Raw genomic sequence first — 17,795 nt, forward strand, 5'->3', positions numbered from 1 at the left:
CCGCCGCTGCGATTTTCCGCAATGCAACTGCAGGGGTCGTTATTTCCTCGCCTACGGATCCCGACGCTTCCTGATTCCGAGGGGAGGAGGGCAGGTGGGGGCGGGAAGAAGGGGGGGAGGCTCGGCCAGGTGAGCGTCCTGGCCGCAGCTGTGGTCCCCACGGGAGCTCGGCCGCCAGCGCCCGGAGGCGGAGGCGGAAGGCCGAGGTGGGGAGGTGAGGCTCCTCGAGGCCATTGGGAGGACGAGAGCGCTGGGCGTCGGAGCTTCGGGCCACCGCGGCAGCCGCCTGGGCCCCAGTCCGGCTGCGACTCCGCCCCGCCCCGGCTGCCTCTGTCACCCTCGGGGATTTGGGGAGTTTCTCTTCTCCTCTAATAGAACTTCGCGCCAACCATTTCGGCGCGGGAGCCCCAGGCAGGACTCATCTTGGGAGTGTTGAGCTGTGCTCTCCCTCTGCTGCGGAATATTGGGGATTTTTTCTTTTTCTTTCTTTCTTTTCTTTTTTTTTTTTTTTGCATAATTCATTCCCTGCCCTCTCCCTCTCGTCCCTCTCCCCCCGCCTTCCCTCCCCTTTCCGCTCCAATGCCAGAACATTACTTACCCCAGAGTTCTCTCTGCAGGTTCCTAGAGCAGGTGCAACTCTTGCCTGCAAGTCCCTCACCTCCCTCCACCCGAAAGGGGGAAAAAGCGTCTGTTCAACTCCGGGTGCGAGCGGCGGCCCTGGCCAATTGCGCCTCTGCCCAGCTCCGGTAGGATCCAAGACTGTTGGAAACCCGTAGTTTAGGGGAATGGGCTTCCCTTCTTTTCTTTCCTTTTTAGTCTTTTTTTTTTTTTCTTTCTTTCGGGAAGCTCAAATGCTTTGGAGGCTTTTGCTGAGCTCCAGAATGCTCTCTGCCCGCGACACTCTGCTGCTTCCACAGAAGGTTTCCCCACCAATTCCGCGCGCGCGCGCGCACACACGCCCAGCGCGCGGCTTCTCGGTCCCCAGGGGAAGGTGGGGGCGGCGGGAGCACCACCCACCGCCCAGGCTGGAGCTCGGAGTCCCGCGGGTCCGGGGGTCTAGCGACCAGCAGGCCAGGGAAGCACTTTTCCCTGGTCAGCCGCTTGCACTGTAAATGCGGGGGAACTGGAAGGAAACCCTGCGCTCGGGACTGAGGAGAGGGCTGGGAGCGAAAGAAGAGGGGAAGTCGCAGCTGCTACGTGTCGCGTCTATAGCTGCAGCGGCGGTTTGAGAAAGCCCCAGACCTACCTCTCAGAGTGCTGAAGCAGAGGAGGCAGGAAGAGGGAATCCCTGGGAAGATCTCGGATTCTTCGGCGCGCTTGTCCGAATTGCAAACTGTGACGTTTGGAGATTTTGCACAAGCGCGGATGGACACACAACAAATGCAAACACACACGTAACCCGCAGGGGATTTTTTTGCACATTTTTATTGTTGATGTTTAGAAGCCATTGCAGTGTGAGTCTCGGTCTAATAATCGCAAAAAAGGGTGGACGCATAGAGAGGAAGGAGAAGGTGCCGTTAATCCGCACAGAGTCAATTGAGCGAGTCTTCCACGCTGTGTGACATCTGAGGGTGGTGTTGGAGCCAAAAGAGTTACACTGCAGCGTTCCCAGGATTCTTGAACTGCCTCCAACTGCCCGGGAGTCTGGCGAGGCTTTTTGCAGAGTGGCTGGGGCGGCGGGGGGTTATGTGGGAGGGAGTGGAGCCGAACAACAGGAGCCTCCTGGGCTGGGCAGACTTTGGGAGCCACAGCTGCGTGGTCCTGCTGCCTCCAGAGATTCGAAAAAAGGACCGCCGGCAGACTTGCCTCCTCTTTAAGAAGGAGGTGTGGCCGAGGGATCTGTTTTCTGAGATGATGGCCAAGGACTCCAGGTGGTCAACGCATTAAAAATCTAGGCCTAGATGTGGAAAGACCAGGATTCTCATGCAGAGAGCTCGAGGCTCAACAGGAAAGACACCGAGACCTCAGAATATTAAAGAATATGAGATAGTGAGAATTAGCCCATTTGAGAAACGTGTGGGGGCTGTTTTTCTCCGTGCCTTGAAAGTCCGCCTCAAGAGAGGACTTTCTGAAAGGAGAGAAAACAGCAGATTGCCACAGATGAACAGATTCCAACCTAGCGAGGGTTTGGAAGCAAGGACAATGACCTACCCTTCTGCATTTGGGAGCCAAATTTGTAGCTAGCAGGAGAGCGCTCTCTGGAAGCAGAAACAGGGTGCCTGGATTTTTATACCACGACCCATTTATTTATTAACGAATTATGCAGATATTAAGTGCGTGCCTTATATACGTCAAGCACTGTGGCAAGATGCTGGAGTTTTGTAATTGAAAACCTATAATCCTTGCTTTCAAAAAGCTTACAGACTATATCCGCATCTACATTTTGCCTTAAGAGCCAAGGCCAGAAAAACAATACTTATTTTTCCCCTTTTCAGCCTGTACACTCACCTTCAGCCCTCTCAGAAATATTTAATCCATTCTCTGTCACCATATACTTTCAATTTAAAAACAGCGCAAAAATAAAAACTATCAACTCATGATAGTTTTTGTTTAAGTAAAAATAATTGCATGCATGTATCGTTTTCTATGTGCCAGGTATTGCCAAATGCCTTACATGAATTATTAACTCATCATAACATCTATATGAGAGAAATATTATTACTTATATTTTGCAGATGATAAAACAGAGGCCCAGAGTAGCTGTTTGCCCAAGCTGACAGCTACTAATTAGTAGTTTAGAGGTCATAGCCAGGCATTCCAAACTCAGAGGCCATGCTACAACGTCTCCTCTTATGCTCTGTAAAATGAAAGTATCCTCTTGAGAAGGTCATTTTGTACTTAGGTAGAGCCTAGGTCCACACATGACACAGCTAGAAGTAAATTAAAGGCAGGATGAAATGTAATGGCAGATTATGCAGTTTAGAATTTAACTACTGTAGAATGTTTTAAACTTATGAGTAAGAATTTAACTACTGTAGAAATGGGAGAAAGAAAAGATTACTGGAGATTAGGAGTAATCGAAAGTTTCCAATTAAAGAATCTGAGTGCCTGCTACATGCCAATTCTGTTCTTGAAATACAGTACTGAACACAATAGTTCCTCAACATTGAGTTTCTGTAAGAATTTTCCAGAAGAAAAAAATCAATATTTTCTTGAGTCATTTCTAGGCTTAACCTGTTTTCTAAGAAAATCTCCATCTTAATTCAGAAAGTAACTCATTAAAAACATGTAAGTAGGAAACTTCTGTCCTTACTCTTGAAGTGCTTATTTTTTAACCCACAAAACAAACAAAAGACATGGGGGGGGGAAATTCTGTGAAGCTAGAAAATATTTATTCTAGCATTTTTATATTTTAACGAGCTTGTACACGTCTTAACTACAAAGAATCTTTATTATATCTGCCTTTGTCTTTTGTCTCTTTTCTGCTCTACATTTGTCCACTACAAACTCAGTGCAAGTATGTTGCACATATAACAGAAAATATTGGCTGAGCCCAAGTATGACGGCCAACTCCAGCTGTCCCATAGAAAGCAAGGGATTACAGTTGCATTCCCCAGGAGAGAACAATATTAAAATCCATTGGGTTCTTTATCCACCTTCTTTCTCAATTGTTCTTTCTTTAACTTGGAAGCTGTTGTGTAAAGTAGTTCTAATATATCTGTATCTTTATCTATCTTACAGGTATTGGAATATTATGTTGTAATGTAATTATTCTGTTGGGGACATAAGATATGCTCCCCTATTATTGAGTGGGGAGATTTTTCTTGAAAGTAGCAGAAATTATCCAGTCAGTCCTAGAGAGAAGCAGATCTTGGGACAGAAATGAGGATTTGGAAGATAAGCCTTAGAGTGGAGCTGAGCAAGGAATACTTCCTTTTCACTGAGTTAGGATGAGCGGCCAAGGAGGCTACTCAGGCACATGTTTAATGGCAAGAAGAAAGCTGGAATCTGCCGCTAAGATGTGGACTGTGAACTAGGCAGGAAGGAAGCCTTATAGTAAGGCAGGAGCATATGCCAAGGGAAACCAATAAGATTGGCATGTGATTCAGTTATCTGAGAGTAATCATTTCTAGTAACTAGTTAAAAGTTAAGCTCTGAATATTCTTCCTTTCCGCTGTCAATTCAGATGACTACTGATAAACACTGTAACTTATTGTGGGAAAATTTCTGTGCCAACCCTTGGGCTTCAATGGTAAGGGGGATTGCAGCAGTTCTAAAACCAATGTGGAGATGGTAGAAGGAACAGGAGCAAGCTCTTGGTGGTACCTCAAACTGCAGAGTGTGACACAAAGAGCGGACTATTGCAGAATAGAGAACTATATGGAAGAAAGAAGTGGGTGATGGTGAAGACCATGGTGATGACATGGATTGTGAGCACAGATGCGTCATCCCCATAGGGACTCCTCAGGAGTTATTAGGAGGGAGAACCTCAAAAGGGGACTAGAAGTGCTATTCAGCAGGCAGGTTGAGGTCTTCACGCAGTGTATGCATTTCCTGTTGTGGCTGTGACAAAACATTATACATGGAGTGGCTTACAACGACACAAAGATTTGGTCTTACAACCCTAGAGATTAGAAGTCTGAAATGAGTTTTATGGGGCCAATATCATCGTTGTCTGGATGGCTGCGTTCTTTCTGGAGGCTCGAGAAGAAAATCTGTTCCTTGCTCTTTCCGGCTTTGAGAAGTTGTCCACATTCCTTTGTTCATGGCTCCCTTGCAGCAATAGCTTTACTCCAATTTCTGCTTCCATCATCACATCTCCTTCTCTGATTCCCTAACTCCCTTTTTTCCCTTATAAGGGCCCTGTGATTACATTGGGCCCCTTGGATAATCCAGGATAATCTCCCATCTCAAATCCTTAATTTAATTGCATCTGCAGAATCCCTTTTGCCATGTGAGGAGCACAGTCACAGGTTCTAGAGATTAGGGTGTGGATCTAAGGTGAGGGCAGGCATTATTCTGCCTACAATAAGCAGGTAGACATTTGGGTCACTTGCAAAATACTGAATGTAGACCAGTGGAGCTTCTTGTGAAGCAACTGAAAAAAAAAGCTTTCCACTTTTCAATACTATTCAGTAATGTACCTTATATTTTTCAACAGTGAGTTCATGTGAGTTATTTGAGGCATTTGCTTGAGACCTCGTTCTCTATAAATGAGCCAACCAAGAGGAGATGTTAGCGTATGTGAGTGGACGCAGTTCACTTCTCTGGACATAGGATGTGAGGATGGTGAAATAGCATATATCACCAGGAGAACAGGTGACTTACTGTCTTTGACATCAGACCTGATAATAGGTTACCACCAGTGCTCATTATATTTTTGAAACAGGATTTCTTCTCATCCATATTACAGTTTGTAACCAACACAGTGAATTTTTTTAAAGAAGATAGCGGTCATTTTATTTCTATAAAACACTATGTTTTATTTGCTATTTAAAGTTTGGAGGTGATTAATGACTAGGAAATGATACTAATATTAATGACTAGGAAATGATACTAAAGATTTGGGTTTTGGTTTGGAAGTTAGTGAAACCTGTGCTTTACCTTTCTTCCTTTCATCAAAATTCATCTGTCTCAAATATCTAGCCTCCTGAACTCAATGTGTTACAAATGGAAGACTTATTTGCAATGAATAAATAGCAGGCATTCTGTAAATGTGCTAAAAAATCGATTAGCTTCATTTGCTTGTCTTTCTTGCTTTTTTGTCATGAATATGTGGTAAATGTTTCATCGTATATTTCAAGAACACATTAATACGATTTCAGACCTCATCTAGTCTAACCCTCTTAATTTTCAGGTGAGAAGATAGAGGTGCAAGGTGAGGTTAAATGATGTGTCCAAGTTCAAATACAGACAGAAGTAGAGGCAGAGGCAGAACTTGACTCAAACCTTCCTAATCACTTATTTTTAAACCTTTGTTGGTTTGCAAACTTGCCCCTATGCACAGAGGGCAAGAAGAAACCTAGGAAAGAGGCAGGGCACTCCAAATTGGTAGATGGCACTTTTAATAAGCAAGGGAGTTACATATGAGGCTTGTTTTTGGTCGGGGGAGAGGGGGGACACAAGACCAGTAAATCTCTGTACCTGTCTGCCAGAATCTTAAAATGTTAATAATGGCTTAATTGGATTCAGTCATGTATACTCTCCAGATGGTCTCAACAACACCTTACTCTCTCAAGGCTGCATCCTTGAGATGAACCTGAGGGCGAGACTGGTGGGTGGAACTTTCATTCAATGGACAGGGGATGGGGTAAAGAGCCTCTCATTTCCCTGGTCCAGCTCTCATGTCAACCAGCTGACACACCCTCTCAGTGACCTACCCTCTCCAACAACTTCCCATCCCCATCATTCTTTTTGTTGTTACCAAGTAACACATTGCAGCAGCTGAAACACAGAAAATAAATACATTATCCAAATCCATACAACTTAATGGAAGATGATTTTCCCAGATTTCTTGTTTTCTATCCAGTGAACTTTCTACTCCACCCCATCATGTGTGAGAGTGTGTGTGTGTGTGTGTGTGTGTGTGTGTGTGTGGCTTTGTAGTATGTGTTTCTTTTACTTTAAACATTTTTTTCAGTGAGGTTTAATACAAACAAGAATCCTTTCCTCTTCTTAAGCCAGCTGCAGTACCTGTAGGTAGCAGTTATAGATCAATACAGAAGATTTTAGTTTCATAACGGTCCTCCAGTTTAAAGAAAGGCTTTAATTAGGACAGCAGTCTGCCCCCATCTCAGCTTGAGTAATTTCAGAATTAGCAACTGATGCATTAGGTTTTTAAATTATTTGCTGAGATTTTTTTTCATGTTGCCTCCCCAATGATTAGTAGTAAAATTACAACGATTAAGTTTCTCTTGTAATTTTTTTCCTTGAAAAACACATTCTGGTTCACTACTCAGCATTTTCTATGTGCTGGATTACAGAGTCATCTGTCCCATTTATTTATTAGGCAAATCTGCAAATAGTGAATGTGGCAGACAGACCCATCCCAAATATTTGGAGGCCCAGGTCAAGAGTAAATCTGATAGTCTTCCTTCCTCCTTCCCTTCCCACTCTTGACACTGACACATATTGCTAAGAGCCTCATGTGAGGTCTTTCATACTTATGTGAGATGCATAAAGCTCAAGTATCTTGAGTCCATGTGTGTTCCACACACACTTAAAGAGTGATTCCTTGGCCACACGCTCAGACCTAGGTACATACTCACCAGCATTGCAGTCTACCCTTAAGAAACCAGTATCCGTTCCCCTTTCTCCGCTCAACGGTACTAAACATCAAATGCTTCTGTGAAATAACATTCCTTTAATTCAAATCATCGAAGAAGTTCAATAAGCGAGAAGTGCCGCGACTAGAAGGCTCTATAAGAAATCCCATTTCTAAATCAGCACAGAGGATGAGACCCTGACATAGAGGTCTCCACATCTAGCTTATTTTCTTTTCCTGCAAATAGAATTTCCAGATTTTTATCCAAATTTAACAGCAGAATTTTTCTCCCCGATACCACTGTGTGGATTTAATAAAGCAGGAGTTATCACGGTAAGAAACCCAAAAGTTCTGAGTCTGTTCTCTGCTGCTAGACAGGAGAAAACTCAGTAAATCAAAAAGAACTTCCTGCCAAAGAGAACAGGGGAGGTATGAGCGGCTGTAACCCTGTGACAGAGTTAACGGCAGCCGAGACCAAAGCAGGTTGTAAGACTAGCGCCTTCGTTACAAAAATATAAACGTGCCATTGTTAGATACTATAAAACATCAAGGTTGTGGTAAATGCCACATGAACTTACAATGAAGTGATGGTTTTCATCTCACTAGTTCAAATACTTTCTTTTAATGACTATTTAAAACTCTTATGAGCTGATATTATCTTATGCTGAGTCCTTCCTCTTGGGAGGGGGGATGACATAGAAAATACACCTGAAAATACATTTTATTTTAATCTTCCATAAATTATTATTTCTTTAAGAAAATGGATTTTAAATGGTTGGGAATGAAATCTTAAATGTATTTCAAATGATCAGCTATTAAAAAAAGAGCATTCTCTTCAAGTCACTAACTTCTCTCATAATAAAATAGGAGTTCCTGGTGGCTATTTCTCACTATCCTTCCCATAAATGGAAAACAGACTGGCATCCTTTCATCTTCACTTCAGGTTTTTTGTTAGAAAGAAAATGAGCAGAATGAGCCCTATTTTCTCCTCTTGCCAAAGTGAATTCAGAAGGAGGTGGTGGTAATTGTGGGAGTGTGGCCCTAATATTTTTCAGACCCTTGGCTTCAGTTTAATCGATAACTACTTGCGTTGGCGTGTTCGATAGTCCTCATTCACCAAAGAAAGAGAATCGAGCTCCTTATTAAGAGGAATGTGAGTGTCACTCTTAAAAGTGTCTCATTTACTTTCTAGAGTTTCATAACATTTTCAAAGAAAATTGACTTTAATGTGTATGAATTACAATGACTCTTAAGGAGATGAAGGGTGATAGTGTCACAAAATCAAATGATGGAAAGCTTGGATGGGCTCATTGGGTATAAGGAAGTAGGGTCTATAATGATTCAGAGACTGATTTTCATCCAAACTGGCCACTGAACTCCATGCGGAGAGCCGCTTTCCATCACCTACTACCAGCTATCCACTTTAAACCAGCAGGGAGCAACCTTGAGTCAGCCTGGATCCCTGTGGAGAAGCAATGATCATAGGGAAGGTACTAGAGGTGAGGTAACTGAAGAACCTCAGCCTAACCATTCCCCATGGAGGAGAAGACAGTTCTGGCTACCCCAGCGGAAACCCAAATTAGATACTGCAGACCCAGTGAACTCAGCAGGGTCCTGTCAGGAACACAAAACCAATATTTATTTTTCTGAGAGAATTTAATGTCCAGAATTGGTCGAACAGGGATTGGGAGACTAGAAAACCAGCAGGAAACACTAAGTTAGCACAGAGAGTAACTGAAGCATCTATCATCGTTATGGCTGGAGAGACAAAGCAAAGATGTTGGGGTTGCCAGAACCTAGAAGCCTGGAGGAGGGGTTCTTGATCTGAGACCACACCTCTCAAGAGGTGCTTCCCACTGGTGCTGATTCCTTAGAAGCTCAGAGGATGGGCTGTCACTCAGACCTCTGAGGAGGGTGTGTGGCTCAGCTGCTGCTGTTATCTCTGATGCGGCACAGCTAAGGCTGGTTCAGACTGCTGGGAGAAACTGGAAAGTGGACCAGCCGCTGCTTGCTGAAGCAAGAGCTGTTGCTGAGGAGACACAATAACTGGATGCAAAACTGAATGAATCAGTTTCTTTCTCCTGCTTCTTGCCTTCTTATCTCTCTCTAGCACCGCCCCCCTCCCCGCCCCATTGGCAAAAACCTAACAGAGAACCACTTGACGAAACAGAAATGTGTTCGATACCATAGCATCACAGAGCAGACTATGAAAGGATTTGGAACTAGAGGATGATAGGTTAATTAATGACACACCCACTTATTCCAACACTGACAGGGCTTTGATGGAGGAAAATTATCCTCTAATGTTGTAGAGCTACATCGATTGTTATAATCCAGGGTTTTGAAAATGAAGCGATGCTTCTCAGCTGCTTTTCACAGTACTTGATGCGACTGAAGCAGTACTTTCTCTCTGATTCACCAGCAGTTCTGATACCTTAACTACAACTTTATATATAGTTGATTTTCTGCAACTTGTTTTTGTGTTAATCTTACTGTGCTGTGAAAATAAGCAGTTATACAATTAAGTAAACTATTCCTTTTTACCTTTGAATTAGGCATCTCATAACCTTGGATTGCCTTGCCTTAGTCAAAGTCTGAGCCTTTCTCATAATCATGACCGGGACCAGCTCCCAAATAGTCAGCAGCACCAAGGATGATGCCTCACTTCCATGTCCCTAGAGCCTGCCAGATAACAATGTAAATGCAAAAAAGAAAGAGATGTATTCTGGTCTGGAAGCGTGACCCTGAATTAGACTTGATCGGAGTTAGAAAGGGAATAGAGCTGACCTTACAGACATAGCAACCGTTATAGGAACTCTGAAAAGGAGTTCCAATATGAACCATAATAGCAAAGCTTGATGGCAGAGGTGAGTCACCCTAACTTCAAAGGTGTGCTAACCTCGGGTGGACAACACAGCAGGTAAGGAGGCACTGGACCTTGAATTAGAAGGCTGGCGTTTGACTATGAGGTCTACCATTCACCAGCTGTGAGATTTCAAAGGCATTTAAGCACTTCAAGCCACCATTTTTTTTTTGCATAAGCAGAATAAAACCATCTTTCATATAGAATTCAGACAATTACACATAATAGCATACATAAAAGCATTTCACACATTATGGATACTTAAAAATTTTAATTAATCTAAATCTATAAGGAATTGTATTTGGAAAATGCATACGTGTTTCATGAAACATGGTAACCAGGAATTTTGAAACATCATATAATAGACACTTAGTATATACCAAGTTATGATTCCCATGGGTCCTGTTCTATATCCCTCCCCGTAGCCAGTGCAATGAGCTTTGGTTGTTTGGATGGAGTTGGGGGTGAGGAAGGTGAAGTAAAGAAGAGCAGACAATTATTTGAGTAGATATTTACATTTTAAGCAATATTTATTTGATTTTCGTCAACTAAACACTTTTTTCTTTTTCTTATCAAGGAGGAAAAACGTAATGAAGATGAGATTGGAGAACTGAAATAAGAGTCAGAACACATGGTTCGAAGTTACTGCTCTGCCGTTTAGAAGTTATGTGGCCAGTTACTTAACTTTTCACAGTCTGAGTTTTTGTTTTAGTTGTTGTTTTTAGACTCTGTAATAGTTTTGTTTTTTTACTGTAATGAGTGAATTAATATCTACCCCACTGGGCTGTTTTGAGGAATAAATGGAGTAATTCATTCAAAGTAGCTGGTGCAGAGTAAGCCCTAAATACATGGGACCATTACCGTCAGCTCCCGAGCACTCGGTTTTTGTGGACAGATCAGTGAGCTATATGGGTTGAGAACTGGCTTTGCCACCTACAAGTTTTGTGATCCTGGGTAAGTCACTTAAAATTTCTAGGCTTTAGTTTCTTCATATTTAAAACTAAGAGATTATACAAGTGTCTCTGCTTCACAAGTGGATCTACTGAAAAAGTCAACGCAAAACACTGCATATATGTATGAATACATATATATGAACATATATACATGTATGTATATGCGTATATATGTATACAGATGTTTGTATGCATATCTATATATATAGGCATGCATGTATGTGTATCTACCTGTCTATCAATAGATAGATACAGATATACACATAAATACAGAAAACTTGATTTAGAAAGTCTCTCAGTATTACCTAATCTATCTATGGTAACCCTCAATTGGAATTTACTGATTTAAGGGAAAGAAAGGGCATCAAAATCCAGGCCATACTGTGACAAATGAGGGAAACATATGTATTCTCTCATTTGTTACAGATAAACATTAATACCTTTATTCCATTCATTAATAATTAATTGCCCCAGGCTCTGATTCAAGTATAATTGTATGTTATGAAAACCTACAGTAGAGAAATATTGTGCAAATTGCAAAAACAGCAGTTTCATCATGAGTAATAAAAATTCAATTAAGTTTAGAATAAATGTGGGGGTTAGCAACCCAAGCTAACATAAAACCATGGAATGTAAATACAGTTTGGAATGAAATAACAAGGGTGTGACAATTTATAAAGTGTGTGAAAAGTCCATCATTGCCTTCCACACACTGGCAAGAAGAGGCCCACGTTATGGGAGAGGAGAATAATTTTCATAATTTTTATTGTGCTTTATAGCTGGAACAGTCCAAGGAAGCTGAATAGGAGGCTTTTTATTACACAGCTTGAGGGGAAATAAAAAATAAACCTCCCAGAATTATTTCTTCTATGTACCTTCAATAGGGCCTGGAATTCTGCAGTGTTGGTGAAGGTTTTCACTCTAGAAGAGCATGGGTGAAAAATATGACCGTGAACCTGGCATCAGTTTGGGACTTGGTCTGCACGCTATCCTTTATTTGCTATGTCACTATGGATAACACTACTTAACATCTATGATCTTCAATTTACACATCAGCAAAATGGAGGAACTAATAATATTATTGTAAGAAATATGTTATGAAAGAGTTAAAACGAGATATTTAGTTAAGGCACTGTGTATATACTATGGATGTTAATGAACGTTATATAAGAGGTGAGATTATAATGTAATTTGATGATCTTAGGATCTTCCATTGTGTGTTTTTTATTCACACAGAGCAGAATTTGCAAGTTCAAATAATTTTGTTTTTCTAAAGAAGAATCTTAGAAAAGATTTTTTTCAACAATTCTTTCCTTTCTCAAAATAATATGGAAATTCTTATTTGAAAATGGACTTGAAAAGTCATGCCGAAATAAAATGGCTATATTACAGTCACACACAACCATTTTTACAAAAAAATAAAAAACAAAAAACAGAAAATGTAGTAATAAGCTTTACCCCTCATTTTTTCCTGTGGACTTGAAGTTGTCATTAATGAATATATTCTAAAAATGAGTCGCAGATTTTGAAAGCAATTTGTAAGAAAGACTCTCAGAAGTATTCTGAATAGCGATAACATGGACGAGACATGTATCAGAGAACCTTGGGACTGGAAGGGACCACTCAGACCATCTCCCACAACTACCTGTTTAATGCTAAAACTCTCTCTATAGCTGTTCCCATTACTGGTTGTCTAGGCTGTACTTGCACACCTTAAATGACGAGGGGGCTCACTATTCCACATAAAATGTATCCCATTCTATTTTTGGTTGTTTATGTCTGTTAGGAGTCCTTTCTTATAAAGGACCTAAAATCTGTTTTTCTGTAATTTTTATTCCAAAATTTTCATTTACCTGGGCTCTATCCATGCTCTATTCACTTCTTTTTCAAGTAGCAGATTTTCGGGTTTTCAATGAATTTTTCATTATATTCTCCATAAATCCTTTTTTTTCTTCTTTTCAGAGTAAGTATCTGGCTTCCTCAATCTATTACAGTGTACCCAGAATTACATGCATTACTTTGAGTGTAATCTGACCACAGCAGGTTTTGTGTGTGTGTGTGTGTGTGTGTGTGTGTGTCTGTGTGCAGGTGCGCGTATGTGCGCATGCTCTAGCTTTTACAAGACAGTGAAAAAAAACAATGATGTTTATTTATTTATTTATTTAGTAAATATTAATTAAGGTCTTGCTACATGCCAGGTAATCCTGATAGTAAGATATCAAAGATGAACACTATAGATAAATTTCTTGTTCTCATGAGGCTTATATTCTAGTTGGAGAGTAATAAATGGATCAGTATATAATTAAATACCAGATAGATAAATGTCAAGGAGACAATTAAAGCAGAATAGAGTAACAGAGAATGGCCAGGTGATGAGGAGGGGTAGTGCTTTGAGATCGGGTGATCAGGGCAGGGCTTGCTAAAGATGTGACATTTAATTATGGACCAGAACAAAGGCTGGGAATGAACTAGCAGAATCTGAGGGAAGAGCATTTCTGGCAGAGTTAATAACAAGTGCAAAGATCCAGAAGCAAATGAGCTTGGCATATCTGAAGAACCTTAAGAGGCCTACGTGGCTCTAGTCTTACAAGAAAGAGGAAAGTTAGTAAGAGATGAAGTCAGGGAGATAGGCATGAATCAGATGCTATCAAACCTTGTAGGGTGTGATCACCAGTTTGGATGCTATTCCAAGAGGGATGGGGAATCCATCTCAGTGTTCTGGTCAATGACTACATCATTTTGTGATCGGTTGCTTGTTTTCCTGTGTAGAGAATTGACCTGGGTGATGGTAGATGGGAAGCCATGGAGAAGGGAAGCAGGGAGATGACCCGGGAGAAAAGACAGCTGCAGACTAGGCAAGTAAATAGGTGTTCAGATCACCAGTTCCAGTCTATGTGTTCGTGTGTGTGTGTGCATGTGTGTGTTGGGGGTGGGGGTGTTTCCCCACACCAATAAGCAATACTCAGGCCACCAGCTAAGTGTCCTACAATTCAACTCAGTTCTGACACTACCTATCTGGAGATAGCATCAGATTCCACAGTTTGAGAGCTGAGTGCCACAAGACGATCCCCACATCCCAATTCAGATGCTATTCACAAGCCCAGGTTGTTGTTACCTGTTCTTCTGACCAAATGGCTATAGATCAGAGGTTCCCCCACCCCATCCTTGGGTTCTACTGATTGTCTAGTGCAGCTCATAGCACTCAGGAAACCCATTTACTCACTAAATCACTGGTTTATTATAAAAGTATATGACTGAGGAATAGCCAGATGGAAGAAACGCATAGGGCGAGATATGGGGAAAGGGTATGGAGCTTCAATGTTCACTTTAGAAGGGCCACTCTCCTAGAATCTCCATGTGTTCAATAATCTGGAAGCTCTCTAGACCCCGTCCTTTTGGGATTTTATGGAGTCTTCATTACATAAGCAGGTTTGATTAAATCATTGGCAATTGGTGGATGATTCAATCTTTAGCCCCTCTGCCCTCCCCTGAGCTTGGAGGTGGGATTAAAAACTTCAACCCTCTAATTGCTTTGTTGGGTGGTTGGTTCCTCTGACAACTAGCTCCCTTCCTGAGGTTACCTACCGGCTTTCCAAAAGTCATTCATTAACATAACAAAAGACAAACCTTACTGCTCTTATCACTTAAGATAACTCCAAGGGTTTTAAGAGCTCTTTGCCAGAAATGAGGATGGAAATCACAATATCTTGTAAATCACAATATCGCAGCAAGAAATGTTAGGGCCTTGAACTAGGGCAAGTGGTTTGTTTGGGGATCTATTTCAAGGGTAGTATCTAACAGATTTGTTGATGGTTATAGGGATGGAAGAAATAGAGGAGCTAAGGATTTTATGGTGGAATGCTTGCATAATGGTTTTTGCAAACAGGTAAAGAATCAGTAGGTCCAAAGAGAAGTTTTATTGACATGTGAAAAATAATAACCTGATACATCCCATTGGCAGCATGGCACGACCAACGCAAGACTCTAAGAAGTCATACTTTTCTGAGCCTTGTTACTTATACTTTGGCCTTGAGCAAAAAATTTTCCATCTGTGGGCACCTCAGTTTCCTTATATGTAAAAATTAAAGGATAAGCTAGATGTTTCCTGAAAGTTCACTTACGTCATTTGTGCAATGTCTCTAAGAATTAAACTCAACTTTTATTTGCTAATAGATATGTTGAACCCATTAGTGACATTGCTAGAGATTTTGTATCATAAGGGCGTGTAAGGGAAGTATTTCCCAAGAGAAAGTGTATAAAATTCCATTAGGAATGTACCCAACAAATTGAGATGTTATTTAAAGCTTACACTGATTCCCATTTTGATGATCCGACCTAATAAACAGAGTTGAATAAACAGAAATTTGCCTCGTTAATGCCTTGGGCAGAGAGAAGAGGCTCAATTTAGTTATTATACCACCACTATGTGTTTGACAATGTTTCAAGTCCTTTCAGCCAAAAGATTAATCTAAAAAGTCAGTAAATGTTTGTTCAGTGGGGAAAGAATGCATGATGATTGGATTACATATTATAGCTTCATTGATTGACAGCAAAAGTACTGAGATATTTGGTCTGGTAAATTGAAACTCTATTGCATAGGAATAAAAAGAGGAAACTTTGATTGTGTAATCAGAGCGTGTTAACACACTGTTATCATTTCAAATATGTGTTTTCTTCCTTTTGATATATATATATATCTAGAGTCTTGGTTTGTTTATACAAAAGATCCTATAGGCTAGGATCATGAAATATAAATAGGAAAGCAGCAATAACTAAAGACAGAAGGAAGGTAAAAATGGAAAACATTTAGACAAAGTGAGAGAAAAATCTAGAAGGGGGAGGGCAAATTTGAACACTATACTACCCTCTTGTATTTTGCTATTCTGAGTTGGTAAGAGAAGGGGAATAGGGAAAAAATCTCTTCTATAATCCTGTGAAAGAGCTTTTATCCATTCTTTAACTCTTCCTGTGCAGAGAACAAATTATTTGGAATTTTTTCTTTTAAAATCGTTCAAAGAGATAAAAAGTGTATTTTAGTGATGCCTTTTCATTATTCTTTAGGTCAGTGGTTCTCAAGCTGTAATGACCACAGGGGTCACCTGTGGAACTTGCTGAAAATGCAGGTGCCAGAACTCCATTCCCTCAAATATCTAGACTCCTTGTCTGAGGTGGAGTCCTCCAGCCTATCTTTTTATCAAGTATCCCAGGTGATTCTGATGCAATGGTCCACAGACCACATTAGAATATCTTTTTATTAAGAGGCAACAGAGTATGTAGTCAGGCTCTTCTCCTTTATTGTATCATAACTGAGGTGAAAAGAATAATTTTCCTGGTTTAGGGGCATTTATCCCTGCAGAAATTCTATAGGTAGAGAACTATCCCTCTCATCAAACTTGCTGACTGGATAAAATGTGAAGTTCAATGCTATGCTCCTTAGGAGAAATGCAGCAGAAAAATTAGGGCATAGGTGAAATTTTTTTATTCCAGCTTAGTAGAATTTAAGGTAAGAAATATTGAATGGATAAAAGCTGGTTGTTTTCTACAATTAAAAACATAGTCTCTAATAATGAGACAATTGTGAACATTTATGCACCAATGAATAAAACATAAAATACATAAAAGTAACTTTTAAAAAAGAAAAATATTTAAAAAATTGTGGCAGGTCTTAATACAATTATAAAGTATATAATTGCAATATATATGTTATATAATTTCTATTAAAGGCAATATGTAATTTTTTATTGATTTTAATAAAAGCATAAAATTACTATATTCTTAATTTAGTAGTGAAAAGTAGAGCATAGAATGTGAATAAAACAGAAATAAACTAAAAACACTATTGATTTGAAATCAAAGCAAAAAATGAAAAGCCCTTGAATGGCCAAGACTTCAAGTTTATCAATAGCATATAATAGCAATTCTAAGTCAGCGTGGATTTCAGCAGGCCCTATGCTAGATGTAATTTATCTAAATGGACTTTTAATGGGTTTACTCTTTCTCTCCTTTCAAATGTAATCATATTTATCTACCACAAATTCATGAAGTGTGTGTGTGTGTGTGTGTGTGTGTGTGCGCGTGTGCGTGCGCGCGCGCGCGCTCCTCTGTAGTTTTAATGGGGGGAAAACTAGGATAAACACAGAACAGCGATGAATAAAAAATATTTCTATTTGCTTTCAGAATATGTTAGTAAGTAAAAAAAGCGATGGTAATTTCCTTGCTTTCTGGTATGATGAGATGTTACAGGCTGATCTTGAACAAGATCGAAAATCAACAATTTCTAGTCTACGGCCATAGCACCCTGAACATGCCCGATCTCGCCTGATCTCGGAAGCTAAGCAGGGTCGGGCCTGGTTAGTACTTGAATGGGAGAACATCTAGGAAGACCAGGTGCTGTAGGCGTTAAAAAAAAAAAAAAGAAAGAAATAAAATCAACAATTTCTCAAAGAGCCCTGGTATTTAAGACCATAATTTGTGTGGTAGGGGGTGCTCATTGCTCCTGGGTTGGTCCTTGTTTCTAAGGCCTTTTCAGTGGACAGCATTGGGGTGGGAGAAGAATATATGTATATGTGTGTATATGTACATATGTGTCCATACACAATATACATGCATATTTATTTACATATTTATATTTAAAGATGAAATACATTACAAATCCATACTTCCAATTAAAATTTAGGCTACTACATTTTAGCTTAATCTCATCAATCTTGATCTATATATCATTCTGTCATGTCAAAAGTCTTTGTTTCCAATGTCATTAACATAATAACTAATT

At 40.4% G+C, this 17,795-nt stretch overlaps 1 protein-coding gene and 1 pseudogene across 2 annotated transcripts in view; one reads left to right on the top strand and one right to left on the bottom strand.

Annotated features, from left to right (window-relative positions):
• Nucleotides 1–1,337, bottom strand: part of CA10 (carbonic anhydrase 10) — a 435,157-nt gene extending 433,820 nt beyond the window's left edge. Inside the window, exon 1 of one of the 2 annotated variants that reach the window (XM_006924847.1) lies at nt 1,247–1,337. The gene's annotated coding sequence lies outside the window, so the exon portion shown is untranslated. Of the gene's footprint in view, nt 1–598; nt 1,127–1,246 lie in introns of those variants that run through there. The other variant, XM_006924846.1, reaches the window with a different exon arrangement.
• Nucleotides 1,338–17,300: 15,963 nt separating this feature from the next.
• LOC112473222 lies at nt 17,301–17,419 on the top strand (annotated as a pseudogene).
• Nucleotides 17,420–17,795: the final 376 nt, after the last annotated feature.

This window comes from Pteropus alecto, unplaced genomic scaffold, assembly GCF_000325575.1.
Source record: "Pteropus alecto unplaced genomic scaffold, ASM32557v1 scaffold98, whole genome shotgun sequence".
In the NCBI taxonomy this organism is placed as follows: domain Eukaryota; kingdom Metazoa; phylum Chordata; class Mammalia; order Chiroptera; family Pteropodidae; genus Pteropus; species Pteropus alecto.